Raw genomic sequence first — 13,270 nt, forward strand, 5'->3', positions numbered from 1 at the left:
TTTTTGGCCGGGACAGAAAAAAGCCCTTGAGTTAGGAACAAAATGTTCCAAAAGCCATCTCAGTAAGAGTGATAAAATGCAGTTTGAATTCTAGCAAGTCGACCTGGAATAGCTTCTCATTAAACAGCTGCAATGATTGTAATCACAGTTAGATAAATTAAATAAATATTATTAAATGTTCTCTAAGATACAAAATTATTAATGGATAAAGCATAAAATGGAACTAGAGTTGGCTGCTTTATTTGAAGATACAGTAGAAGACCAATAAATCCTGCAGGCAGATTAGTTGGAAAAAGCCAATAAAAATTATTTACCTAACCAGGCAGCCTGCTTGCTATTTGGTTTGACAGATTCAATTTATTTTCTCCTTTTAAATTCATTTTTCCTCTCTTTATTGCAACAGTTTCTTGGGTTTTGGAAACAGCTGAGATGGAGTGTAAAGTTGTACTTGTATTTCTCAGCAGGTCTATTAGAGTTTGGGGAGCAGTGAGCCTAGGCTTTAAGACTAGATATGATATACTGAGCAGCTGAACAGCTTATGTGTGATCTAGATGCAGGAAAGCTGAAGTGAGACAAGGCACACATCCAGATCCATGATCTCAAAACGTCATGTCTCAATGTTCTTACATTTGTCTTTCCATTCATTCAATGAGGATAGTGAGAAGAAGAGATTAAATATATGTTTGTGAGCATAGTCAGATAGTGCCAAACTCTGAATCATTTTAGTCATGTAAGAAGCAATGGTGTGGGTCACAGGAGAGCCTATTTATAGGCTGTTGACCATTTTAAGCATAGGCGTGGAACGATCACCCCTCATGCTTAAGAAAAAGGTCTTTCAGCTTGAATGTGAAATGTCATTTGAATGTGATTGAGTTATTTTCACAGGCACCAAGATCACCAACAGTATGTGAATAATGAGTCCTTTAACACTGCCCATGCGAGAAACTCACTGGCTGATGGATTTCACTTTTGCCTTCTCATGCTGTAAGAGAATAAATTTCCCTGCAGCGACAGAAGGTAAACTGCTGTGCTTTTAGTCCTTGGAGCTGAACGAGTTAAGGTTAATAACCACCTACCCTAGAAAAGCCATGCATGCTTGTAAATCAAAGCTGCCTCCGGGGTCAGCGGCTGCAGTTAGGCTGTAGTACGGCTGGCCCTGCAGCCTCCTGGACCAGCACCCAACAGCCATTCCTCAAGCGCAAAAAGTTTCCAGGATTATCCTCCCTTCTCTTCCTTCACAACTGCAAATCAAGCAGTCAGCAAGGACAGCGCTAAGTGGGAAATCAGTGCTCCTGACAGAGAGTGGGTGAGACAGACTACTAAAATCAAGATGACCCTGCTAAAATTAGTAAGCAAGGATCTATGTTTGCCACTTTCAAATGGTTTCTCGAAGCTGCGTGGTCACACACCTCAATAAAAAATTAAGGTGAGAAAAAAATTGCAGTTTACTTTCTGTGTTTAAATTTACCCCTCATTAAGATGTCTGGCAAACTTGATTTCTCTGAGGCATGAATGAACATGTATTAGATTTCTCTTTCCAACTGGCAAGGACTAGCCTGCATACCGAGGTAATCTCTTCTGCAGCAGCTCAGCGAGGCTGATGAAAGTGAGATGGGGTAGATGGAAAAAGAGGCCTCAAACTGTGTTCTCTCTTTCACCCTGTGGCTGCTCAGCGTGGAAAAGGCCAGAATGAGCAATTCTGTGGGATGCATGCTCCGCAAAAACCAAGAGAGGCATCAGGTGCCTTCATTACTGCTTTGCTGTTGGTCATTTTTCTTGTCTCTCTTTCCTCACATTTCTCGTTGACTCGTGTAAGGGACAAAGTGAAGATGTCGGCCAAAGAAATGATGCCGGTAGGGAGTCGTGGAGACAGGGCATGGTTACCTCAATTTTCTCCACCTGTAAAAACAAAGATTACAACCACTGTATTGGAAATGGGGTGAAGTTAAGATTGATTAGCATCTGGTGAGTCATTAATATGAAAGGAGAGTTCAAATATAATAGTAGATATGTTTCTGGAAAAGACATGATATTCTGAAAAGACAGCATCATACTGTACTGCATGCAGTCTTCTGGTGAAAGAAGGGAATCACTATTCTGGTTCACTAAAATGAATTATTCATCCATTAAAAATAAACATAGAAGGTAATGTATTCACAGTTACCAGTGCTTTCAAGCCAACTGGTGGATGAAAGACCAGACCATGCTCACTGCAGAGACATTTTAAGACATGGAGGCCATTGAGGGTAGTGTGGTGGAGGAGGGTGTGAGGACAGGGAAACCAAACAAATCTCTGCAATTTTAGAGAGAACAGAATTGCACCATGCAGCCCCAGGGTGGTCTGAGTCACTGCTCTTTAAAAGCATTTGCGCCTCAGCACTTCCAGCCATAGTCCCCGCTCCTGCACCTCTGCCAGTGGTGATCATACTTGGTTTAGATGAATAGCAGGTATCTTCCCCATGTAACTTTAAAAGTGCAAGAAGCTGAACCTGAGGTTTCAAATTAGGCCACAAATGAGTTTGGCAGTTTAGGTAGTGCTATGTCCATGCTCATGGGGTAGACTCTTCCCCTGGCTCTGGCACTAGCTGGGCTCAGGCGATTTGCCTGAACAGAGAAAGACTTTTCCCAAAATGCGATGAGCAGAGACTAGGGCTCCTCTGCTCTCTGCAGCACCTGCAGCTGCTCTGAGGCCAGGTGGTGGAGGGTAGTGTTGAGCGCTGGACTTCTATGGCAGTTGTATCCTTTACTCTCCGTTCTCCCTTAACGCCAAATCACTTCAGGCCTCAACTATATGACCTGCAACAGCAGTGCCCCCTCATCGGTTTGCCTTTCCAGAAGTCCCTGCACATCCGGAAGGTGGATGGACTTTCTTCTTCCTTCCTTCCTACCCAGTCCTGAGTGCACACCCGACTAGCTGTGCCCACAAGTTAGATCACATACCTTTCTAACAAATTCCTGGTGTCCTGTTAATATCAGCTCTGAGTGTGAAGTCCCTAAGAGTTCCCTGGGCAGTGGTATAACTCCTGCTGGTGGCTGCTCACCATACAGTAACCGAACAAATTGGTGGATGACCAGGTAAAAAGGCAAGACAACAAATGCTGTGCCTGTATAGGGCAGTTGAGAATTAGGCTACTGCTCACTGCAGACTGGGTAGTGAAGCAATACTGGGTTAGCATGATATTTAAGCTCGTCACAAATGTCCTATGTTGAGGGAGGGAAACTGTACTGCATTTAACATTGTACTGTACTCCGTCATGCAGCATAAAAGAGTTATCAATGTAGAACAAATGTAGAGCAAATATCTAAGTGCATTTCATGCTCACTTATCTCCCAGGTTAGCACACAGACGGCTGAATAGAGAGAACTGGATCAGATCAAGGTACGGATATTTCAGGTATTAGATCCTTTCCCAAGCAAATGAATGGAAAAGTCTAGATTTATGTGGAAAGAGTTTTGGCTACTCTCAGATGTAGTTTGGGATGTACAAACACAGTATGGATTAGTCTTAGTAATGTTTTATCGAGTAAATCAACAGCAGGACCATGCAGTGTGTCAGGTACTGCTGTGTGATATTTAAGTATAGATCAAATTTCTGGTAGCTAGCTAGGCACTGGTGACCTTTCTGAACAAACAAACATAAGTGATGTGCAACCACTCGTGGTCTGCAATTAAAAAACCCTCTACCCTGTCCTAGCCTAAAGCAGGGATTTTAAGGTCTAAAGAACATGAATTTGTGTTATTATAGTAGAGCCACTCAGGTGGCAGAACCCTGAGAGCGTCACTGATGGAAAACTAGGTAGTAGAGAGACTAGGCAGGTACCAGTCAAATAACAGAGATGAAGATTAAGTGTTTTGTGTTGTTGGCCAGTTGCACCTCCCTGCGCTACCTCTGACTATGATGGTAGTGTTATACTTGCTAGCTACATAAACTGGATTTAAAAAAAAAAAAGGATAAATCCTATATTAGGTGAAGGTATGTGGCCAAACAAGGATGAAGAAGTTCAGCCTGCCAGAGAAAAGGGATTAGAAATAGATTTTGGAGAGTCAATATAAGAAAGCAGTGTCTGGGGTACCAGCTGTGTACGGGGGCCAGAGAAGGCAGATCCCAAAAGGAACAGGCCATGCATGGAAGCCCTTATATCTACTACTCCTCTAAGAAATTACGTAGTGAAAAGGACAAACTGAAATGCCTAGGTGAAAGCCCTGTGCTCTACAACCTGATATTGGCAGTATTGTAGGAAGAAAGGCTAGTCCGTTGGTTTGGGAGAAGTAGCCATGGGGTGTTGTTTTTGCAGCAGATTTGTGACCGTTGGTGCTTTCATGCCTTCAACAAAGATTCTGAAGAGATCTGAGCTTTTAACAGAATTCCTGCTGGTAACAAGTCCTTTCTTTAACGACAGACACTTTTGATTTACTAATTAACCAGATCTTAATCCATTTAACATGACACTCTGACCAGGACAGTGACATGCTCGTTTCTTCAGAATGTTATGTAATACTTAATCTCAGGAGAAATATGGGTCAAAAATATCTCCACAGTTGCCTTCATTACACTTTCAGTCTTACCACAGAACTAAATTCTATTTCCAAATACGCTGTGGTTACTGGCATCACTTAGATTCTGATTCTGTAGTTTTCTCTTCACTGCATCCTGTGTCAGCTCGTCCACACTTTCATCATGGAATGATGTGAGACGTGGGTCATCTTCTTTGAATTTTGTGAATATTGACGTCATCTGTGAATACTGACACATGGATATTTTAGCTGAGACACAGCATTTTTACAGCACAGCTATGCTATTTCTGGTACCCAAGCAAGACTGAGGAGGGATCCTGTGGTTGTCTCTGCATGGACCTGTGGTCTGCCTCTTAGGTTGGCATTTCTCCGTTATTTCAGAAAGCAAATGGAAAGCAGGCACAAATTTTCCCATTCAAGCTCTGCAGGGGCCCCAAGGCCTTTGGTGGCTTGAGTGGCAAGTGTCGGTCTGAACAAGGACAAAGACATTTGAATCAGTCAGACTGAATAACGAGATTAAACCCAGATTGCCCACATTCCCCAGTACACTGGCTCAGTTTGAAAAACAGCTGTCCTTTAGTTAAAGTTGTTGGATGCTCTCTAATGTTATGTACTACTGTTTTACCTCTGTCCTCAGAGACTCAGGAAAAGACAGTGAAATAGTAAAAAAGCTAAGGAAAGCAAAACAAATTGTTGCGTTGACTGGCTGTGCTGTATTTTGCAGAGGTAAATGCATTTTGCTATGCACTTTGGGTTCAGGTTTGGAGAATAGCTTTTAAAGTTCCTTTTCACTGGAAGGTGAGGAGGCAGCTGTTTTCCCCACATGCTAGCAATCAGTTCCTTTTTCCAGCTTCAAAAATATTAAAATGAGAGCGGCAACCTGTAGATTAACTAGATTGAATCAGTCAAAATCAACTCACATTTTGGTGAGGACTTCTGGGTGAGATGACAGAAAATGGGCATTCAGTGCTATTTGGCTAATAAATTTAGAATATATTCTTAAAATTTTCTGAATGAATCTTGGTCACTCAAAGAATAAAAATTTACATCATTCATTTAAAACTTAAATTAGTTTTATTCATCTATATTTGCTTTTCTGGAAATGAAGGACCTAGGAGGGGCTGTGCAATAGCTCAAATGTTTTTGGACTTACAGCCCATCTGGGGACTGACTACTTAAACGCCGCTGTCTTTGGATGCTCATCCTTCTGACAGGATGTCCTTCTGGGGCTTTTGCTTTTCTGAAAATTGTTATGAAAATTAAAGTTTGTTCAGCCTTTCTTCTCTACAAAATTTGCCAGTCAGCAAAAAGAAGCAGTGGTAGTTACACAGTCAACAGCTGTTACTCAGTGCTTCAAAATATGTCAGGTTCAAAGAATTTGATAGAGAATTTTTTATTTAAATCAATAAAAACTCATACAAATAATATTTTATTCCAAAAATAACATTTTAGTCAGTCACTTGAACGGTAACATTTAAAAGGTCAATGTTTCTAAGAGCTGAAATCAGCAGCTGCTATAGAAACTTTGATGCTTCATGATCTAACAAATTAAAAACTTTGCTAATATTAATGGAGGCTGTAGTACTTACCATGTTTCATTTGATAAAATACTCATATTTTTCATGTCTTGAACAACCAGCTAGCTACTACTGAACTGCACTGGAATCAGTGGGATATGACAGTCCAGGCCACGCTAACTGAAGGCCACTGCTAATTGAAATATCAAGTAATTGCTAATTGAAGTTCGTCACTCCAGTATTTAGACTCATCTAAGCATCGTTTTTGATACTTCACCTTTTTGCTTGTATGACTGCAGATGTAATGGTTCCATTTTCAGCCTGGATTGGTTAAGTTGAGTAGCACATGAATGAGGCAGAAGGAATATTAAAAACCATCATTATTTCATTTCCATGTATTGTGGAAAGAGTTTTCTTCTATGTGCCATTTTTTACTCTGAGAACATTTTTTTTCCTCCCCCAAAAAGAGAAAAAGTGGACTTTTCATCCTTATTGTAATGATCATCATTTTGAAGCATATAGATAGAAATTTTACAGCCCATCTAGCCACTTTTCACTTTCCAGTGCCAGTGGCTAGATACTTATTGTAAGCTGAGTCAAAGTAGAACAGGTTTTAGCACGAATCTGGAGCAAGATGAATCTCAGTGTGTGTTTGGTGTCACAGAGCATCACTTTACCTACTTTGCTACAGTTCATGTAGAGAAGGATGAACAGCTACCTAAAGAAGCAGCTAAGGAAATTCATGAAGGTGAGGAAAAAAGGAGATTTAGCTAATTGCTTGTTACTGGAAAAAGAACACAGAATTCATACCCCTTTGAAAACTTCATCTGCAATGAATAACAGTTTAGATTTTTAAAAAGTAACCAGTAGGATGAGTAAACACGAAAACATTTTGTTAGTTAGCTCTCAGTTCATAATTGAGATTCATAATTTCGGTACTGAATAATTCTCATGTGCAGAGGAAAAACATGTACCTACAATACAAATGGCATATTGAGAAATAAGGAGCTATTCTGGTCAGCAGTATGATATGAAGGCACTTCCTCCACTCCAGGTGGGAGGTTTTTGCGAGAGAAGAAATAAATCCTTGCCAACAGTTTGTTGAGACAAATGGTGGTGGTATCTAAAACAAACAGTCTATTATGTAGTGAAAACCCGATGAAAATGATTTTCCTGAACCTATGAAGTCTTTGGTTTCATCTTTTTTTGCCAGGAAACTTTCACAGTCTTCAGACTGGAAGGGACTGATTTATGCTAGAACAGCATATTTCACTTAGGTCTAGGATCACGCTGTGGTTAGAGGTTATTATTTTGTACTACTTCTTGTGTAACCAGCATCCTTTCTCCGTTCTCTTCAGATCCCTACCATAAGTTGTCTTTGCTGTTGTTTTGTCCCCAGAAAATTGCTCTGTGTCGATTCTCATGCTGACAACGGCTGAAGCCACCTCCTCTCGCTGCACCTGAATAGGTGCTGTGGATAGCTGAAGGATCCTCCGGGCAGCTGCCGTGGGTGAAAGCCTGACCCTCCTGAAGGCAGTACCAAAACATTTGCTGATTCTGGTAGAGGCAAGTCTTGTTTCTCCTGGGTTTATCAAACTTTGTATCTATACACAACTGCATCTATGTATCATGGTTTTCAGGTTTTGGAATTTGGGACAGAACTACCCTAAAGTCTTTAGATTGGAAAACACTTCTCTTTGCTTCTCTAAGAAGCTTTTTGTGCACTATACAACATGAAATAGAGATATTTCGTTAATAAACTTGCTACAATGCAAATGGCAATCTTTTTCACACCACATCTTGCACTTGTAAGTGGTCTGAGCAATTTCTATGCTTGCTAAAACAAACAACCCTGGGTCTGTAAAATAACGTGATCTGGAAAATTGTTCTCTCAGTTTCACCATGATGGCTTGTTTGTTTCTTTTTCTTCACTTCAGATGGAAATTGGCATGAAGATACATTTTTTTTTTACTCTTTGAAAGCAGCTCTAATAAGAACAAAGCAGAGCTCATTCTCATAACAGAAAGAGTGGCTGTTTCCCTTCTATAATATTTCTTTTGCAGAAAAGCTTATGCATAAAAATATCTATTCCCAAAGTTAGCATTTCAGCAGTAATTTGAGCAGATAGGTACTGTTCATAATTAGTGCTGCGTTTTGCTATGGCTGCTGTGCCTGTGGAATTTTGTGACACCGACTATGTTAGTTATGAATCTCTCTCCATGTATAGGCAATCCAGAGGATTATAATGTTGAGAGAAAAGTGCCTCCTGAGGACTTGGCACTATTACTGCTGAACCGCAGGTAAGAAGTGATGCAATAGCTAAAATCCTCGCAGGACGTCACCCTGATGGATCGGGCAAAAGGGAACATAGACTGCTTGTAAAGCAGATAGTTGAGAGAGAGGAAAAAAAAAGAAAAAGCATTCATTTGGAAATTTCCAGCTGCAACTTTCTCTTAAAAATGGTTATGTTCTAAATACTTTCCCAGTAATGCTACCTACAAAAACTTCCGCTGCTGTGTATGCCGCAGTAACAGAGAGTCTTCATGGCTTCTTTGGAAAACATGCTGAAAGGAATATTTGAATATTGTAATTAAAAAATTCCCTCTTCTCTTTTACCATTTGTGAGTATTCAGTCTTTTCTCTAAGGGACTTGGTTCAATAAAATATGTGGATAACTTCCACACTGCATTGCAGAAGCTTCCATTAAAAAAGACTTGAGGTTTCTTTCATCATTTTCTCATCAGACACACACAGTGATTTCAATCTGCAGTTTCACATTAAACAAAGGTGGAACAAGGAACTTTCTTTGCCGTATACTAATGAGCCTTCAAAGGACAGTTTCAGCATGGAGCGGACATAGGCAGCTAGCACAGAAGCTCTGTAATGTCTGCCCAGCAGTTCCTCTTACTCCCATGAGACCTGCTCGCCCCTGAGCTGAGGAGCTGCCTCGTCTGTCCCCATCGTGGCTGGTCCTCTCAGGTCCAGCACCGCAAGTGACAGAAATAGGGATGGAGGTGGGACAAGCCACTTCCAAAAGCGCTACAGACGGCACAACTGAAGTGAAGCAGGGACTGCAGTCACTGCATGTGTTTATACCCATTTGGCATTTACGTGCTTTATAGTTCCAGCTCAGTGGAAACATATGGACAGAGTTGCCCGAGCCACGACAAAATTATCAGCAGCATCTAGTCAGCTTTTTGATAACCATATGTCTTCTATGTTTCTGTTACAAGGGGTTTCTGGTGATACTCAGCCTGGGCACTGATCTGCTTCAGCAGCATGGCTCCCAGAGGCGAAGCAGGGGAGGGGAGGCGAGGGACTTTTCCACGTCTGTTTGTATCTATGGGAGGAGAAGATGCAAGCTCGTGCTGAGTATCTGGCTGCTTAAGCAGAAAATTTTTTCACACTACAGAAATATTTTGTTTTGCATCCAATCTCTTTTCGATGCTTGCATACATTTATTAAACAATTCTGCTAAGGCACACATCAGTCCATAACTGAACCACACTATACAAACTCTTCATCTGTAGTTCACCACAAAGCACCGTATTGCATTGAGGTCTCTTTTTGCTGCAAGCCGATACAGTTCTTCCCCTTCCTTAAGGTCTGCTTAATTTTGGTAGGAACAGTGGCATGTATAGGTTTTTGTTGCACAGTCTGCCTGGATTACCCAGTGTGCAACAACTTAATTAACCCAACCAACTGGACGATCACCTTTCCTAAGATGCTTTGGATATCCCAGCAAGCTGAGCAGGAGAGGTGTTTGTTCTGAAACTACAAATAACTTCAGGCTATATGAGCAAAATCAGAGAGCATTCTTGATGCTGTGTTGGGGAGACTTTTGTGTGAATATATCATCAATGAGCATGTCAGTGGTAGATTAGCATATGCTCTGGCTGTGAACGAGGTCTCCACATACGTGGGTAAATACTGAATGAGAAATACTTCCTCTCCAAAGAGCTTAGTGTCTCTGCAAACCCCAAATCAGCTATTAATGGAAATAGGCAAGAGAAGGGATTTACATACTGCCAGTGAAAGCAGCAGGAAGAGTACACTGCTTTTCTGATTCTCCAGCCACCCCTGTTTGAACAGTTTCTGTTTTAACAAATAGGACCCAGGGAATGGTAGTGACAGGGCTTTTATTGTAATGGTTGACATTTCGGATAGGTTTTACTGGGAACAACTTCTGGCAATACTGACTGTGAAGGATAATAGAGGAGAGAGGCACTGAGAGCAAATTTTGCATGCAGGTGTAGCTTTCTCACGTGTATGTGCACATGTATCTCCACATACACATGTGTTCATATATGCAGTGGTCAAAATAAGAATGTAAAACTGAGATTTCTCTGTTGTATTGTAACACTAAGGAAAGAGCTGGCAGACCTCAGATTTCTCTGCAATGACCCTCTATAGCCTACACTGGGTCACTATTTAAACCACTCTGTATGTGGTTTATCCACTAATCACTTGAATTGCTCAGCTTTGAGAAAAAGTTTGTAACAAATCTTTGTAAGAAAACAGTGTAGAATTGGCAAATGAATTAAGACCTAATCTTGCTTTTTTTTTTTTTTTTAATGGCACAGATCTGGCCACAGTACAAAATCTGCAGTTTCCTCCATTCCCTATCTGATGTCTTAACAAATTAGTTAAAACTATTCCTCAAACATTGAGTGTTGTAGTTTTAATACCATCTGTTGAGCACATGTTTTTAGAACGAGGAGTTTCTTTTCTCATTCACAGATATTTATGAAGGGCTTCTGCCTTCCCCCATTTAAATTAGTTCTTGACATTTCAAAATGATGAAGGAAGAAGCATCAGCTGAAATCTGCCATTATCTTTCAAAACCAGCAGCTAAAACACCGTAAAGTTGCTGGCCTGCAAAATTCTGGCTTCATAGACACTATATTTGGCCAAAAATAACTGGAGTGTGAGGATATTTACTGCAGAATTGTGAGAATCAAATGAACTATGAAGGCAATGAGCCTGTCACAAGTCTCCAAGAGTCCAACCTAAAACTTAGGTAATCCAAGCTTCCAACATTTTTATGCCTGGCATTGCTGATCATGCTGATACTGCCTGACTTAACAAATTTAGAGAGGAAGGGAAGGCAGGCGGAGCCTTCTTTCCTTCAAAGGAGAATTGTGTCCAAGAGAGATTCCTGTGTTTTGTGTAAAAATGTGTGGAATCCAGCTAAAGGGGAGCAGGGTCAGGAAGGTCTCCCAAAGGAGGAGAGAGCTACAATGAACAGAGAGGAGCAAAATGCAGGTCCAGCGGAACAGAAGAGAGGGTATGGAGGGAAAAGAGAGAAGAGTACAAAGAGTCTTCCCACACTTTGTGTAGGGTTTGGGGGATGAACTAGGAGCAGTTGGTGAGAAGAAGGGCAGGAGGACAGGGAGACAAGCATGGGATTTCTCGGAGAATGAGAGTATCCATGTCAGACCCTCTGAAACATATTTGACATTTCAGACTCTCCAAAAAATCGTCATTAATGGTGCCAGCTCCCATACTACCGTGGATGGAAACAGGGGCAGCTGGAGCAGGGAAGGCCCTTGCCTGATGCTCCACTCTTCATTAACAACTCAGCAGCAGGTAAACACGACACACCTCTCTCTCCAGAGTGTCTCAATTCTGAGCTCAGCATAGTATAAACTATTTGACATTCATTTTAATGTATCAAACAGTAAATTGCCCTTCAGAAACAGCTACCTATTCTGTTCAGCTTCCCACGCTGGGGCTTCCCCCCTCAGGGAATGCAATAGTGTGGGTTGGGGTAGCAGCAATCATTTCATCTCCCTTGGGTTGTCAGCCACCTCACACGAAGCAGAAGTCTGAATTGCACCCGTGTGTCTCCCACTGGGAGACCCCACAGCATCATCAGAAAACCTACATTTGCTGAATTGAAGCTGGAAGGGTTTTTTTCTGCTAAACCCAGGACCAGTGATATGTTACACCACAGCGGAGGCTGCTGTAAAAATGAAACAGAGAACCTTTCTTTCCTCCCAGTGCCTATGCCAGGTGTCCGGGCAGCGCAGCATTTTGCTTTTATTGTCATTCTCACTCTGCTTTCTGTGACTTCAGCTGCCACATTGGACGTGCTTGTGTGTCCTCTGTAACAAGTGGCATTCCTAAATGCTTCTGCATCCCCCCAAAACCCCAGAAGAGACATGCAGGAGGAGGCCTGTGTGCAGCACCTGTGAACACAAAATAAGATTTTTTTTTTTTTTTTTTTTAGTTAACTAAGATCTGGATGGAGATCTGTCACCAGAAAACTGCTGTTCCACAAAGGAACCAGAATCCCCTGGCTTCTGGATGTGACAGTGCTTTCTCTGTGGCAGGACCACATTCAACCAGCCGCAGAGAGTGTATTTTAGTACTGTAAAAGCCTATTCTTCAACTGGGAGATGAAAAGTCAAAAAAGTTTTGGTGAAGCAACACCTGGTGAAGCTGCCAGGCATAGAGGGAAAAACTGATGTGCCAACCCTGAAAAAATCAACATGGGAACTTACGATTTTAAACACTGACTAGACTGTCTGCATCTGTATTTAAGAAAAAGGAGGGTGGAAGCAATTGTCACAGTCAGCATGGAGGAAAGTGTCCGCCTCAGGCCTGCATGAGAATAGGGAAACTTGATGAGCTCCGGTGGGTCTGCCCCATATTTCCATAGCATACTAAACGTCACATTTATCCTTGCCAACATCCCACGCGCCAAGCAAGATTATTGCTACCTGCTCTGCAAAAGAACAGGACTAACTAACCTGAAAGTGCTTCAGGAGTCAGAGGAAGAGCCTGCAGAGCTGGAAAGCCCTACCAGTAACAACAGAGTACTAACAACGACAGCCAAGGAGGTGACTTTATACCTGGTCCAGAAACCACACAGTGGGCTTTTTTTTTCAGGGAAAAATTGTTCTTCAGTGTGAAGCAGTTTTTAACTTGTGCTTTACACATCCTTGTTGTCTATTTCTGTTACGGAGCCTCCTGCCCGAGCAGTGCAGCGGGTGAAGGACACGTCTTCAAGTCCATCGGGAAGGACGCTGGTGGTGAACACCCATGCCTAGCTGCCCTCGGTTTTCTGCCTAACTCCCAGTGGCTGATCCAGAAGGGCAAGGGGCTCTCCACAGGCCCAGTGTCGCGCCTGGCAGCCCTGCGAGGAGGGCTCGCGTGCCCCGAGGCACGTAGCACGGCATTAGGCGGGCGCCCGTAGGCTCTGCCGGGACCCGCGTTGGAGCGCTACGGCGTTA

Source organism: Rhea pennata, chromosome 3, assembly GCF_028389875.1.
Source record: "Rhea pennata isolate bPtePen1 chromosome 3, bPtePen1.pri, whole genome shotgun sequence".
NCBI lineage: Eukaryota > Metazoa > Chordata > Aves > Rheiformes > Rheidae > Rhea > Rhea pennata.